Source organism: Bubalus kerabau, chromosome 1, assembly GCF_029407905.1.
Source record: "Bubalus kerabau isolate K-KA32 ecotype Philippines breed swamp buffalo chromosome 1, PCC_UOA_SB_1v2, whole genome shotgun sequence".
Lineage (NCBI taxonomy): Eukaryota > Metazoa > Chordata > Mammalia > Artiodactyla > Bovidae > Bubalus > Bubalus kerabau.
The window spans coordinates 209,145,690-209,160,624 of NC_073624.1; the positions used below are offsets into that span (position 1 = coordinate 209,145,690).

The window sequence follows — 14,935 nt, forward strand, 5'->3', positions numbered from 1 at the left end:
ACAGCTACTGAACCCCTACTCCGGAGACCATGAGTCACAACAAGAAAGGCAACCGTACCTAGAGAGTAGCCCCTGCTCACTGCAACCAGAGAAAGCCCAGTGAAGCAACAAAGCCCCACGCAACCAAAACAAAAAAGACAGTTATAGCGTATAAAAGGTGAAAATCTCCTATTTGTTCAAGCACCAGTAAATAGCTTTCACATCATGCACAAAACATCAACATAAACTGGCACCTCGTGCAGACACACCATGGGGTGTGTGCTTGTTTTCACCATAAACTGGATTATTTTATTTCTGTGACAGTCAGTTTTCATTTTTTAAACTATCTCATGGTAAGTTCTCTGTTTTGGCAATTTTATGTTGGATGACTTCCATCACTCTCATTCAACTTCTGCAATCTTACAATGGCTGCTCACTTCATTTAATTGACATTTCTTTAAATTTACTCATATCTTTGTTACTTATATAACTACTCTAGCTTCATTGCAAGCAATACCATCAATAAATTTCAACTTTCAAGGTGCAAGATACACACCCGCTAAGCTGCATTAAAGTGTTACATGAACAGTATGTCTCTGGGTCATTTAAAGAATTTTGCACACTGCAATTGTCACCCATGCCATTCTCTGAAAAATGCCTGCACACTGTTGTGATTTTGGTTTTTTGTTTTAGCATTTCGTAACAGCTTTCTTGAGGTATGATTAATGTGCAACAAAGTTCCTTCACTGTGAGTATACAGTTTTGTGATTCTTTACTCAATCTTTTTTACAGATTTCTGCAACTATCACCACAATTCAATTTTAAGTGTTCCATTATGATAAAAATTTCCTACATGCACATTTGCAATCAATCTTTGCTCTCTCCTTTAGGCACAGACAACCACTGGTCTGCCTTCTGTCTCTATGGATTTTCCTTTTCTGGAGATTTCATATAAATGGTAGCACTGGAATTGTCATGTGTTAGGTTTAACTCTGCTATCAAAAAGTCAAACACAGAGTTACCATTGCCTTCTCTGCAGAGTTACTATACAACTCAGCAGTTCACTCCTAGGTACATATCAAAAAGACTGAAAAGCATGTGTTCATGCAAAAACTTACACATGTAATATTCATACTAGTATTATTCCTAATAGCCAACAAGTGGAAACAACCCAAATGTCCATCAAATGGATAAATAAAATGTAGTACAGCTATAAAGAGCTTCCCAGGTGACGCTAGATAAAGAACCTGCCTGCCAGTGCAGGAAACTTAAAAAGATGTGAGTTTGATCCCTGGTCCTGGAAGAGGGCATGGCAACCCACTCCAGTATTCTTGCCTGGAGAATCCCATGGACAGAGGAGCCTGGTGGGCTACAGTCCGTAGGATTGCACGACTAAAATGACTTAGCACGCACTCATAGCTATACAGTGTGATATTATTCAGCCATAAAAAGAAAAAAGTGAAAGAAGCCAGACACAAAGGCCATATGGTGCAGCCTAGCACTCTTCCTCTTCCCCAGTGCCAGAGATGACTCAGCATTATTCACAAGACTCTTCAAGGCCACAGCAGATAAGAGGGTGGCTTGGTTTAAGGCCCTGCTGTGTTGAAATTCTTTATGATTTGGTCTTTGAAGGTGGGCTGCCATCTATGGGGTCACACAGAGTCGGACATGACTGAAGCGACTTAGCAGCAGCAGCAGCAGGAAAATGAAGCACGCCTATGAACAGAGATCTATGCACTGTTGTACATTATGTGTCCCGTGTTCCTTGCCACCCCATTTGTACACAATCAGCAATATCTCTTGGGCCCACAAGGCATGCTAATGCTAAGTCGCTTCAGTCGTGTCCAACTTTGTGTGACCCCATGGACAGCAGCCCACCAGGCTCCTCCGTCCACAGGATTCTCCAGGCAAGAATACTGGAGTGGGGTGCCATTTCCTTCTCCATAAGGCGTGGGAATTCAGTAAAACTCAAAGTCAAATTCAAGGTAAGCTGTTAGCTTAGGACTGAGTAAGGAGAGACAAGGAAAGGGAAAGATAGGGAGACCAACTACTCCTTCAATCCTTTCTTGTCAGTAAGCAGAAGGTAGAATGTCATTTCAAGAAATGAAATAAAAATAGTTGAGCTAGTTTTGTGTAGTGTTTCCACTGTTACAATAAGAATGAACTACCTGTGTGTTTATGAGCTACCAAATGAGGATCATGTGGGATTTTGGCAATTCTGTATTTGAGTGAAATGTTCTTTTATCTGCATTTAAAACCAGCATTACATAATAAAAAGGTGAATAGAAAGCCCATGCTAATAATTTAGGTTTTTAATTTTTCTTTACTTAGAATGACATTGACTAGCAAAACAAAAAAACAAAATCCACCATGACAAGTCATGAGAAAGACCACAGAAGAGTGGGAAAGCCTTGCATTTATGTTTTTAACTTTACTATCTTTAACTTTCTTGCTTGTTTGAACAAGAGTCCCTACATTTTTTCTTTTTTTTTTTTTTTGCTCTGTGCCCTGCAAATTATGTAGTAGACCCTGTCCTTGAACCTGTGACCCATTATTCTCCGAGGATGCACCCCCAGCAATACTCACTGCCCCCCTACCCCGCCCACCCTGTCCCACCCCTCTCCACCTTGGGGCCACAGGTGAGGTCTGGTATAAGAATGCACCTGGGTGCACCAGAATCATGAATGCTGCCCCTGCTGCACTCTGACTCTCCCATGTGCCTGAAAACTTGTACTTCTCCCTTTGCAGCTTTCTGCCTCTCCCCCGCCCCCCCTCCATTTAGAGCACATTCACTTGTCTCTCAGTATGAAACCCTATCTTCCCCACAAGTCCATGAGTTCTCTAAGGCACACATCTCTTTATGCTTAAGATCTACAGCAGGGCCTAGAACAGGAGCAGGTCACAGAAATGTATGAATGAACTGAGTATATGAATGAATAAAAAGTAAAAGTGTGGGTTGCGATAATCCTTCATTCCTTCAACAAGCAAATCCTGACCAGCCCATACTCTTGACGAGGGACATTTCTTGCATTAGTCGACTTAACTCTAGCCCTGACCAGTCCCAGATGGCATGCCAATTTCCACCAACTTCTCCCCAGCAGTGTGCTAGTGGAGACCACCCGCACCTCTTTGCTACTTTACAAGTGTGAAACTCTCCCTGACCACCCTGGGTTCTGGGCCCTCCTGGTTCTTGGAAAGTCACTGTTCTTTTATTAGAGGGGGTTTCGTTCCACCTCTCTTGCACTATTTCCAAGAGTCTCAACCTTTTTGGGATCATGAACCCTTTGGTAAGTCTGGTGAACATTATGGACCTTCTCTCAGAATCATGTTTTATATGTACAAAACACACGGCATCTTAAAGAACCCAATTCTACTGAAAAGAAAGAAAGAAAGTGAAGTCGTTCAATCTTGTCCAACTCTTTGTGACTCCATGGACTGTAGCCCACCAGGCTCCTCCATCCATGGAATTTTCTAGGCAAGAGTACTGGAGTGGGTTGCCATTTCCTTCTCCAGAGGATCTTCCCAACTCAGAGATAGAACCAAGGTCTTCTGCATTGCAGGTAGATGCTTTACCATCTGAGCCACCAGTTGCCAAATATTTTTAAATCAATTTTCAATATAGAAATAAATATGCTGCTTTATTAACACACTTAATAACAAGATCCAGAAGAATATCTAATAATTACCATAATTTTTTTAAATACTAAAGAGCATAAAGGATAAAAAGTATTTACAACAACTATGATGAGATGTGAAAACATCTGCAATTTCTATTGGCAGTGAAGTCACAGGTCCTGTTAATCCTACTGGGGTCTGTTGCCTGCATTAAGAATGGAAATAAAGACTCTATTTCACTTAGTGATTAGGAAAAATATGAATTCTGTTCTTTTTTCCCATCCAGGATCACAGAACCGCCCCCTCACCTCCAAAGAATTCTCTTCCAAGATTGCAACTACCGCTTATTGGCAGTAGAGGGCGCCAACAGCAAGGGGTTCCCTCTGCCTGTTGGGACTAGAACCAGAACCGGCAGAATTGAGTCCTCAAGCTTTGACAGAAGAGTTTCCTTCTGTCAAATCGTGAATATCATTATTAGAAAAACTAAGAATGCTCTTATCTAGATGACCGTTATTTAGCTAAAATTATTATTTTATCTAAAAAATTCATCTAAATGATTTCTTCAATGAGACAAGAAATTACCCACACGGTTTGAAAGAATTCTATCCAGGTGAGAGTTTGTCATGCCGGGTACCTGCTCACCTATTACTTTCTGGTTTCCCCCCTTGTTGCCTAACACCCATCGCCAGTGTCAATTGTGTTTTATTTCTTACTGCAAATTCTGGGCTTTGTCCACACATCCCTTTGAGCTTGGTTAATGGAGTAAGCAGAGAAGAAATGGACAACTTTCTGATGTTCTGGAAGGAGGTGTTGTGGGGGTTCCTGATGAAGGGTGTATCAACAATCCTGAAGAGAGATGATGGCGGCAATAGTGTTGGAGCTACCCTGTGGGCTTGTGAGTTGAACAGCGGGCAGGATGCTGGCAGCACTTCCTGAAGGCAAAGAAAATGTGATGTATCTATAGATACAGGTTCCCACAATGGTGCCCATGCCTAGTATAATCCTTTTCCCATGAGTGGCTATGACCAGATGTCACTCCCAGGATCATGTTACGTTTTATGGAAACAGTGATTTTGCAGAGGAAATTAAGGTCACCGGTCAACTGGCTTTGAGCTAATCGAAAGGGGAATCATCTGGCTGGGACTGACTTAATCGGTGGGAACCTTTTCAGTTCAGTTCAGTTCAGTCGCTCAGTTGTGTCTGACTCTGCGACCCCATGAGTTGCAGCACGCCAGGCCTCCCTGTCCATCACCAACCCCCGAAGTTCACCCAAACTCATGTCCATCGAGTCGGTGATGCCATCCAGCCATCTCATCCTTTGTCGTCCCCTTCTCCTCCTGCCCTAAATCCCTCCCAGTGTCAGGGTCTTTTCCAATGAGTCAACTCTTCGCATCAGGTGGCTAAAGTATTGGAGTTTCAGCTTTAGCATCAGTCCTTCCAAAGAACACCCAGGACTGATCTCCTTTAGAATGGACTAGTTGGATCTCCTTGCAGTCCAAGGACCTTTAGAAGAAGATAAAGTCTTAGAGAGAGGCCTTACCGTGACCTCAAAGGAGGAGTAAACTGCCCTACTGTGAGAGGGCCAGTGAACCAGCAGAGGGGCTCTTAGAAGAGCCCCCAGCCAACAGCTAACAGGGAAATGGGGATTTCAGTCCTACAACAGCAAGGAACTGAACTCTGCCAACAGCTAGTGAGGATGGGATAGAACCTGAGCCTGCTGCCATGTAGCAGCAACAGCCAACACCTTGATTTTACCTGGTAAGCCATGAGGAGAGGACCTTGCTAACCTGTTGCCAGGCTCCTGACTCACAAAAACTATATGGTAATAAATTTGTGTTGTTTTAAGCCACTAAATTTGTGGAAATTTGTTATGCAGTAATCAAAAACTACTGCAGTGGTTTTCTCATTAATTAACTCATGTTCTTTATAATTTTTGTGCAAAGATATCTTTATTGTGTACTCTTATATGTGCAAAACTCGTAAGTGCACAACTAAGTGAATACATAAGTGTCTGTGTCTGTGTGTGTCACCCAGATTAATACAGAACATTTTCAGCACCCAAAATACTTTCCTCATGTCACTTGTCAGTATTAGTACTTCCTTCTCTACAGTAACAAAATTTCTAACTTCACCACTAATTAGTTTTACATTCTTGAGTGCCATATGTATGAAATCAACAGAATTCAAACTGCTTTTTTGTTGCTATTTAGTCACAAAGTCATGTTTTGTTGTTTTTGTTTAGTTGCTAAGTCTGACTCTTTGCAACCCCATGGACTGTAGCCCACCAGGCTCCTCTGTCCATGGGGTTTCCCAGGCAAGAATACTGGAGTGGGGACTTCCCTGGTGGTCCAGTGGGTAGAACACCGAGCTCCCAATGCAGGGAGCCTGAGTTTGATCCCTGGACAGGAGACTAGATCCCACATGCTACAACAAAGGCCTGGCACAGCCAAATAAATAAAAAATTAAAAAAAAATACTAGAGTGGGTTGCCATTTCCTTCTCCAGAGGATCTTCCCAACCCAGGGTTGAAACCTGGGTCTCTTGCTTGTCAAGTGGATTCTTTACCTCTGAACCACCTGGGAAGCCCGTACAAACTGTTTTACATCCAATTTATTGTGCTCAATATTAATGTCAATGAAATCATTCATGTTGTTGTTTGTAGCTGTTAGCCTGTCTTAGTCTGCTCAGGCTGCTGTGATACAATACCACAGACTGGGTGACTTATAAACAGAAAAAAATTATTTCTCACAGTTCTAGAAGCTGGAAGTCTGAGATCAGAGTGCCAACCAAGTCAAGTTCTGGTGAGGGCCGTTTTTCAGACGGTCAGTCAGTCTGTTCAGTTGCTTAGTCCTGTCCAGCTCTGTAGCCCACCAGGCTCCTCTGTCCATAGAACTCTCCAGGCAAGAATACTGGAGTGGGTTGCCATTCCCTTCTCTAGGGGATCTTCCCGACCCCGGGATCGAATCCACGTGTCCTGTATTGCTGGCAGATGCTTTACCATCTGAGCTATCAGGGAAGCAATATGTAGATAGCAAAAGCTCTGCTACTGTTAGGGGCTGTGGTCAATTAATGATTCCGTGTAGTTTTACAGACACATTTTCTAATCCACACTGAGGTCCTCACTGTAGAGCAGAGGAAGGCCCTGTTATTAAAATGATTGAGAGGAAGTTCGTGTTATTAATATTAAAACACAAAATACTTAGCCGAGGCCATCTCTGCAAGCCCACGAGGCCTGAAATACACACATGTTGGCTGAAAAACAGACAGCTATACAGTTCTAAAAATCACACCATCATCTTTACATTAAGGTTTAACATAAGCACCAAGAACACAGCCACACCATGCCGCAGTTATCTCAGTGTATTCTACTCTATTATGGGTTACCATCCTCTCTTTCAATCTCCCATTCAAAGTCAGGGGCTAGGGCAGAAATCTGGCTACTTTTGTCTTCTAGAAATTGAGCTTTCAAGTGAAGTTTTGCACTCTGGGAAATGTAGGACTGTGCCATCTAGATTCTAGATTCAAATTAAAGTTGAATATTCATAATCAGGAAAAAAAGACAAATGAGATTTTGGAATATTTAATGACACAAAAATCTGTCATTTTTTTTAATGACAAAAATCTGAGTTAAAAAAAACTTGTCTCAAGCGTAGCTCCCTTCTTAGTATAATCGCCTTTTGGGAGGTTGAGCCACTTGCACAATATTGGAAATGTACGATCAGTCCCAGCTCTACGAAGAGAGTATTTACATGCAGACGGATCTGATACATGGCAAGACTGACCTTCCGCAGATGGAGGTAGGCAGCTGGAGCCAGGAGCATCCCTGAACCACCCACAAAGGAGACCCGCCACAGCCGACCAGGAGGCCCAGTCAAGCAGGAGGAGACACAGCCAACGGCAGAGCAAGAGAGGGACCAGGGTTTTGCTAACTGGTCCAAGTCTGGGGAGCAGCCAAGCCAGATTGCCAGCCCTGGCTTCGAGAAGAGGGGATGGGGGTAGGCGGACACAAGGAAGGCTGGGAATTTTATGACTAGGACTATCTGGAAGAGGAGCAATCAAGTGGTGCAGACTACAGAATTTCAGCAGCCCTTGAAGAAGCCAATAAGATGTTTCTGAGAACATCCTGAGCAAGAGGAGAAGCTCTGGATGGTGGGTTTCAGATGCATTATGAGAAGACCTTGTTTGATCAGTTGGCTTTTATTGAAGAGCTTTTTTCCACTCATGATTGTCAATCATTTGACTGAAAAACAATGATTAGGTTATCTATATGATAGTAGTTCAATGATGCTATAAGAGGAAACTAGTCAGAAAAGACCCAGCATTCCATTGTCTCTAGGGTTCATTCCAAATAGTTACCTGCCAATGCTTCAGTAATAAGTTTCCCCTTGGTCTCATGGCACCAAGAATTGAACCTGTGCTTTTGGTAGCAATTCCAAAGAGTCTTTTCTGCTAGTTCAGTTCAGTTCAGTTCAGTCATTCAGTTGTATCCGACTCTGCAACCCCATGGACCACAGCATGCCAGGCCTCCCTGTCCATCACCAACTCCCAGAGCTTACTCAAATTCATGGTGCCATCCAATCATCTCATCCTCTGTCATCTCCTTCTCCTCTTGCCCTCTGTCTTTCCCAGCATCAGGGTCTTTTCCAATGATTCAGCACTTCCCATCAAGTGGCCAAAGTATTGGAGTTTCAGCTTCAGCTTCCAATGAATATTCAGGACTAATTTCCTTTAGGATGGACTGGTTGGATCTCCTTGCAGTCCAAGGGACTTTCAAGAGTCTTCTCCAACACCACAGTTCAAAAGCATCAATTCATTGGTGCTCAGCTTTCTTTATTATCCAACTCTCACATCCATACATGACCACTGGAAAAACCATAGCCTTGACTAGACGGACCTTTGTTGGCAAAGTAATGTCTCTGCTTTTTAATATGCTGTCTAGGTTGGTCATAACTTTTCTTCCAAGGATCAAACATCTTTTAATTTCATGGCTGCAGTCACCACCTGCAGTGATTTTGGAGCCCCCAAAATAAAGTCTATCACTGTTTCCATTGTTTCCCCATCTATTTGCCATGAAGTGATGGGACCAGATGCCATCATCTTAGTTTTCTGAATGTTGAGTTTTAAGCCAGCTTTTTCACTCTTCTCTTTCACTTTCATCAAGAGGCTCTTTAGTTCTTCTTCACTTTCTGCCATAAGGGTGGTGTCATCTGCATATCTGAGGCTATTGATATTTCTCCCAGCAATCCTGATTCCAGCTTGTGCTTCATCCAGCCCAGCATTTCTCATGATGTACTCTGCATAGACGTTAAATAAGCAGGGTGACAATATATAGCCTTATACTCCTTTCCCGATTTGGAACCAGTCTGTTGTTCCATGTCCAGTTCTAACTATTGCTTCTTGATCTGCATACAGATTTCTCAGGAGGCAGGTCAGGTGGTCTGGTATTCCCATCTCTTTAAGAATTTTCAACAGTTTGTTGTGGTCCACATGGTCAAAGGCTTTGGCATAGTCAATAAAATAGATGTTTTTCTGGAATTCTCTTGCTTTTTCATAGGTCCAACAGATGTTGGCAATTTGATCTCTGGTTCCTGTGCCTTTTCTAAATCCAGCTTGAACATCTGGAAGTTCATGGTTCGTGTACTGCTGAAGACTGGCTTGGAGAATTTTGAGCATTATTTTGCTAGTGTGTGAGATGAGTGCAATTCTGCTAGGCCACCAGGGAATTCCCCAGACTGAGGGTATATTGAGAAACCTTTGAAGATTCCACTTTGTGCTCTATCCAAGTTGTGGTTATCAAAGGCTAAATTTGTAATGTAAGATAAACTGAGTATTCTTCAATATCTCAAAAGGATAATCAAGCCCCCATAGACATATGTATCATGTGTGCTGTATCCAAAAATGTACTTCCAAGAGCATCTGAGATTTTGCTTGTACTTGTATCTTAAATGTTTAGAAAGCTACCGTGATCTGTAAATCAAGAAAATTCGTTGTCTTGACAATTTTTGAAAGTCAAAATTAAGACTTCCTTAATGAAGTTTCAAATTTTATACATTAAGATGTTTGTGAAAGGAAACCAAACTATTTCTAACATCTTTATACTCTAGAGAAATTGTTTATTTCTCTCGCTCTCTATTTTTCATTTGCTTTACAGGTAAAAGACTATTTCAACTTCATAATGTTAAGAACTGTTAAGTGAAAATTGTCAAGTGGAAGAAAAGCCCTACATCTAAAAGAGACTTCGTGAACACTCATGTCTGTCAACCCTTAAAGATTTTAAACCTGCCCAGAAATCTACCTCAGTATCTGAAGTTTCCCTCTGTCTCCTCCTCTAATTAAGCTTGTCATAAGTTATGCACTGGCATGGAGATAGATAATTTTTTAAAAAAAAGCTTAATTCAGATCTGTATCTGTAGCATGATCACAAGTAAAGACATAGCCTCACTGCTGTTCAGTCTCTAAGTCCTGTGGGACTCTTGGCGGCCCCATGGACTGCAGCATGCCAGGCTTCCCTGTCCTACACTGTCTCCTAGAGTTTGCTTAAGCGCATGTCAGTTGAGTCGGTGATGCCATCCAAACATCTCATCCTCTGTCACCTCCTTCTCCACTGGTGCAGGTAAAAATCAACAGAAAAGCAAACTGGAGATTAGTTCACCAAGTATTGATGGTTGTCTCTGAGTTTGGGGCTTGCGAGGGGATTTTTTTCTATACATTTTTCTAGGATTTGCTATTTTTTAAGAAATAAAAAATTTTTATAATTGGTGAGGGGCGGGGAGGCGGGGAGGTCTCCAAATAGTGTGCAATCAAGCTTGTTTTGTCAAGGCCCTATACCTCCACCAGGAACATTTGTTTCAAGGGTGGAAATATCAGGCAACAAAACTGCAAGGATGGAGGCTTCTGAGATGGTGGCCACGCGATCGTTAATGAGCCACTTCTGAATGTGTCCGTGTTATTATCAAAAAATGTTATGGGGTAAACAAAAAAGAACCGGGAGAAGTAGTGTAGGGTTCCTTTCTGGTTTTTTTTGTTTTGTTTTGTTTTAATTTATAAAAACAACAGAAGATCACAGTTAAAATATAAAAATAAAGCAAGTGATAGTGTAGAAGTCTTCCCCTGCGTCCACGCCCACTTCCCAAAAGTGAAATGTCGGAGTGACTTGAATGTTCTTCCCCAAACCATTGTGTGCGGTGGTCTGGACTCCACGACTCATCCTTTGTCAGAGGAGCGCAGGGTGCAGATTCCGCTCCCGGTTGGTTCTGCTCTGACCTGTAGAGGCACCGGAACACAAGATTTCCCTCAGGAGCCTGGGGACGTTATCTAAATTGAAAAACAACACCAAAAAAAGCTATTCCCCGGTACGGTAGCGTGGCCGAGCGGTCTAAGGCGCTGGATTAAGGCTCCAGTCTCTCCGGGGGCGTGGGTTCGAATCCCACCGCTGCCAGCTTGTGAATAACCTTTTTTTCTCCCGCCCCTTCGCCCCCTCAATCCTCCACAAAAAAAGATTATGCATAATGGTCACTCAATCGCGACCTTACCTTTATTCTGAACATGAGACTGTGTTTGCCAGCTTTCAGCGAAATACCCCTTGGATCATAGAAAAAGCAAGAGAATTCCAGAAAAACATCGACTTCTGCTGCATTGACTATGTTAAAGCCTTTGACTGTGTGGATCACAACAAATTGTAAAAAATTCTTAAAGAGATGGTAATACCAGACCTCCTTACCTACCTCCTGGGAAACCTGTATGCAGGTCAAGAAGCAACAGTTGGAACGAAAGACTGGTTCAAAATTGGGAAAGGAGTAGACAAGCCTGCATATTGTCATCCTGTTTATTTAACTTATATGCAGAGTACATCATGCAAAATGCTGGAATGGATGAAGTACAAGCTGGAATCAAGATTGCTGGGAGAAATATCACTACCCTCAGATACTCAGATGACACCACCCTAAGGGCAGATATCGAAGAACTAAAGAGCCTCTTGATTAAAGTGAAAGAGGAAAGTGTAAAAGCTGGCTTAAAGCTCAACATTCAAAAAAGGAAGATCATGGCATCCAGTCCCATCACTTAATGGCAAATAGAAAGGGGAAAAGTGGAAACAGTGACAGACTATTTTCTTAGGCTCCAAAATCACTGCAGAAGGTGACCGTAGCCACGAAATCAAAAGATGCTTACTCCTTGGAAGAAAGGCTATGACAAACCTAGACAGCATATTAAAAAGCAGAGATATTACTTTGCTGACAAAGGTCTGTCTAGTCAAAGCTATGATTTTTCCAGTAGTCATGTATGGATGTGAGAGTTGGACCATAGAGAAGGCTGAATGCAGAAGAATTAATGCTTTTGAACTGTGGTGTTGGAAAAGACTCTTGAGAGTCCCTTGGGCTGCAAGGAGAACAAACCATCAATCCTAAAGGAAATGAACCCTGAATGTTCATTTGAAAAATAGATGCTCAAGTTGAAGCTCCAGTACTTCTGATGTGAAGAGTTGACTCATTGGGAAAGACCTTGATGCTGGAAAAGACTGAAGGCAGGAAGAGAAGGGGACGACAAAGGATGAGATGGTTGGATGGCACCACTGACTCAATGGACATGAGTCTGAGCAAGCTCCAGGAGATGGTGAAGGACAGGGAAACCTGGTATGCTGCAGTCCATGGCGACACAGTTGGACACGACTGAGCGACTGAAAACAAGCAAAATCACCCAACTTAGTGAGTGCAAAGTCCCAAACTGAAAGTGGGGTGGGTTAATACTAGTTTCATGGGTTAATGCCTCTTGAGTATGAGAATCCAGAGGTGTAAATGTTAAATTTCTCTTCCCTGGAAAAGTGTACACCTCTGTAACCAGGTGAAGGTGATGACTGGATGTCTTGGACTGGGACGTCCTGGACTAGGACTAAATTTACCTCAAAGTAATAAATTTCCAATAGTGAAAAAAAAAAACAAAACCCTCAAGATGCTACCAACTTTGTTTCCCCTCAGTTTCAAACTGGAGACCTTTCACCTGTTAGATGAAGGTAATAACTACTACAATACAGAAACGCCTGAGCTTGGTCATCTTTGTGACACTATTGATTTTTAGGAAAACTGGTGGGATCAGTGAATATACAGTTCTGTGGTGGGAAAGGATGGTCCCACGACCCAATCAGTGGAAACACCCGCGGGAGGCTCTGCTCCCAGTCTCTCACCGGGAACCATGGGCTCTGAAGCGCCTCACCCACTCTTCTACCCGTACTTCTTTCCCATCCCCAAACGTTTGGTAATGCCCATTACCCGTCCAGGACCAAAACTGTCCACATGAGAGATTTTTAGAAAGAAAGGGACAAAGGAAAAGAAGAAAAGGGCTCGTCCGGGGTCTGAACCTGGGACCTCTCGCATCAGAAGCAAAAACTGTAACCTGTAGACAAAATAGCCTGCCCCCAACTCGGGAATGATTGGGTCAGTCCCTGGTATGACGCTATGTGGACTCTTTTACCCACTGAGAAACCAATTTTTCTTTCTGGCACGTTGAAAATGTTCTGTGCATTTCGGACTTTCTCACGCCCGACCTATCCCAGTTCGACGGTATCCACGTCCGCCGTCTCAGCTGTTAGTTCTGCTGCTGCTGCTGCTGCTGCTAAGTCGCTTCAGTCGTGTCCGACTCTGTGCGACCCCATAGACCGCAGCCCACCAGGCTCCCCCGTCCCTGGGATTCTCCAGGCAAGAACACTGGAGTGGGTTGCCATTTCCTCCTCCAATGCATGAAAGTGAAAAGTGAAAGTGAAGTCGCTCAGTCGTGTCTGACTCTTAGCGACCCCATGGACTGCAGCCCACCAGGCTCCTCCGTCCATGGGATTTTCCAGGCAAGAGTGCTGGAGTGGGGTGCCATTGCTTTCTCCGGTAGATAGTTCACTCAGCATCAATTCTCAGTATCTCTCGGCCCCTCTGAGATCTCCTGGAATGCCAACGAGAGCCTCGTTGCTAAGATTTCTCGGGCAGCAGGCAGGGGTACCCTTCCACTGTGGGGACTCTTTTCCCAGTGGAGCCCAAATAAGGCGCAAGTCTGGAGAACTGGAGGCAGGGCACAGAAGCCGGGAGAGCCTGAGGGTCCCTGAAGAGAGTCGGGGACCAGGAGGGGTAGACTGGGTCAGTAGCTGCCGCAGACGAAGGGAAATCTGGATAATCGCTTCCTAACGAGCGCCTGGTAAGGGGGCGGGGGCTTTTCTCTATCATTTTATGAAAATGTTTTCTAAAACAACTATTTATTTGCAAAGTATTCCGAAAATGTAGGAAAGTGAGAAATGAAAAGCATACATGAGATGACCAGGAACCCCGCTCCTTCAAGGGTGACCGGCAGCGGCGGTTGGTGCACACCCGGCAAAGTTCGCCTCAGTGCCCTCGCGCACACATAGGCGCGGCGCCCAGGCCGCGTGTCCCGGCTATCCGCCCTTGCTGCCTTCGGCCGGGATCGTCCCAGAACAGTCTTAGGTCGGGTGAACCGGAGGCCCAGACTGGGCGGGTGCTTTCCTGTTCCAATTCCACTGGGTAATCTAGTTGTGAAAAGCGGTTATTCTGATTCCTTGCTAGAAAAATTCACGAAAATCCACTTAGAGTTGACCCCAAAGTGTATTTTTGTGCCACTAGCGGAGAAATTCCCCTACACAGATGGCTGTTACAAAACAGCGTGGGAGATGAATGCTGGTAAACCCACTCCGGGATGGGGGTGGGAGGGTGGGGGAGAGAGTGCTCTTTTTTCCTATTGCCATTCTCTTAGATCTTAGCTCAGCGCTCTGCCCTGGCCTCTCCACTCAAGTGCTCCTCCTCTCGGCCTCTTCCTTGGAGACTACGATGCTCACGCACCTCATCACCACACCGCTGTGTCTTCCCCTTCTCCATTGCCCATTCAGCAATGGAGGTAGGTGGGTTCACCTCTGCTTACGGCCGCGGTGCGTCCTTGGCCCCTTGGCCACTACTGCCTCGGTGTTATAAGCATTCGCCTGTCTTCTCTATGGAATTATATAAAGAAAAATGCAACAAAAAGAAAGAAAGAAAGAATCCACATTCGTGATACCTGGACCTAAAGACTACAATTTTGTCACATTCACTTCCAATCTTAAAAAAAAAAAAAAAAAAAAAAACAACTTTTGGTTTTCCTTTTAACGAACCAAAAGCAGTAATTCATGATGACCTGTCTGATTGATTTATTAATGCCGTGAATGGAAATCAAGTGCACAAATTAGCCTAAATCCTAAGTGAACAATGGGGGCCCTGCCCAAAGGGCAGAACCAGGCCCGCTGGAGGTCTTGGGTGCCCGCCCGCCGTGGCCTTCGCAGGCATGACCCGTGGCAGGGGTTGGGGGTCTTGGCAGAGGCA

General features: G+C 43.9%; 1 non-coding gene across 1 annotated transcript; it reads left to right on the forward strand.

The window, feature by feature from the left end:
• The first annotated feature begins 10,949 nt into the window (after positions 1 to 10,949).
• Positions 10,950 to 11,031, forward strand: TRNAL-AAG (transfer RNA leucine (anticodon AAG)). The gene has a single exon. It is a non-coding gene; the product is annotated as a tRNA-Leu (tRNA).
• Positions 11,032 to 14,935: the final 3,904 nt, after the last annotated feature.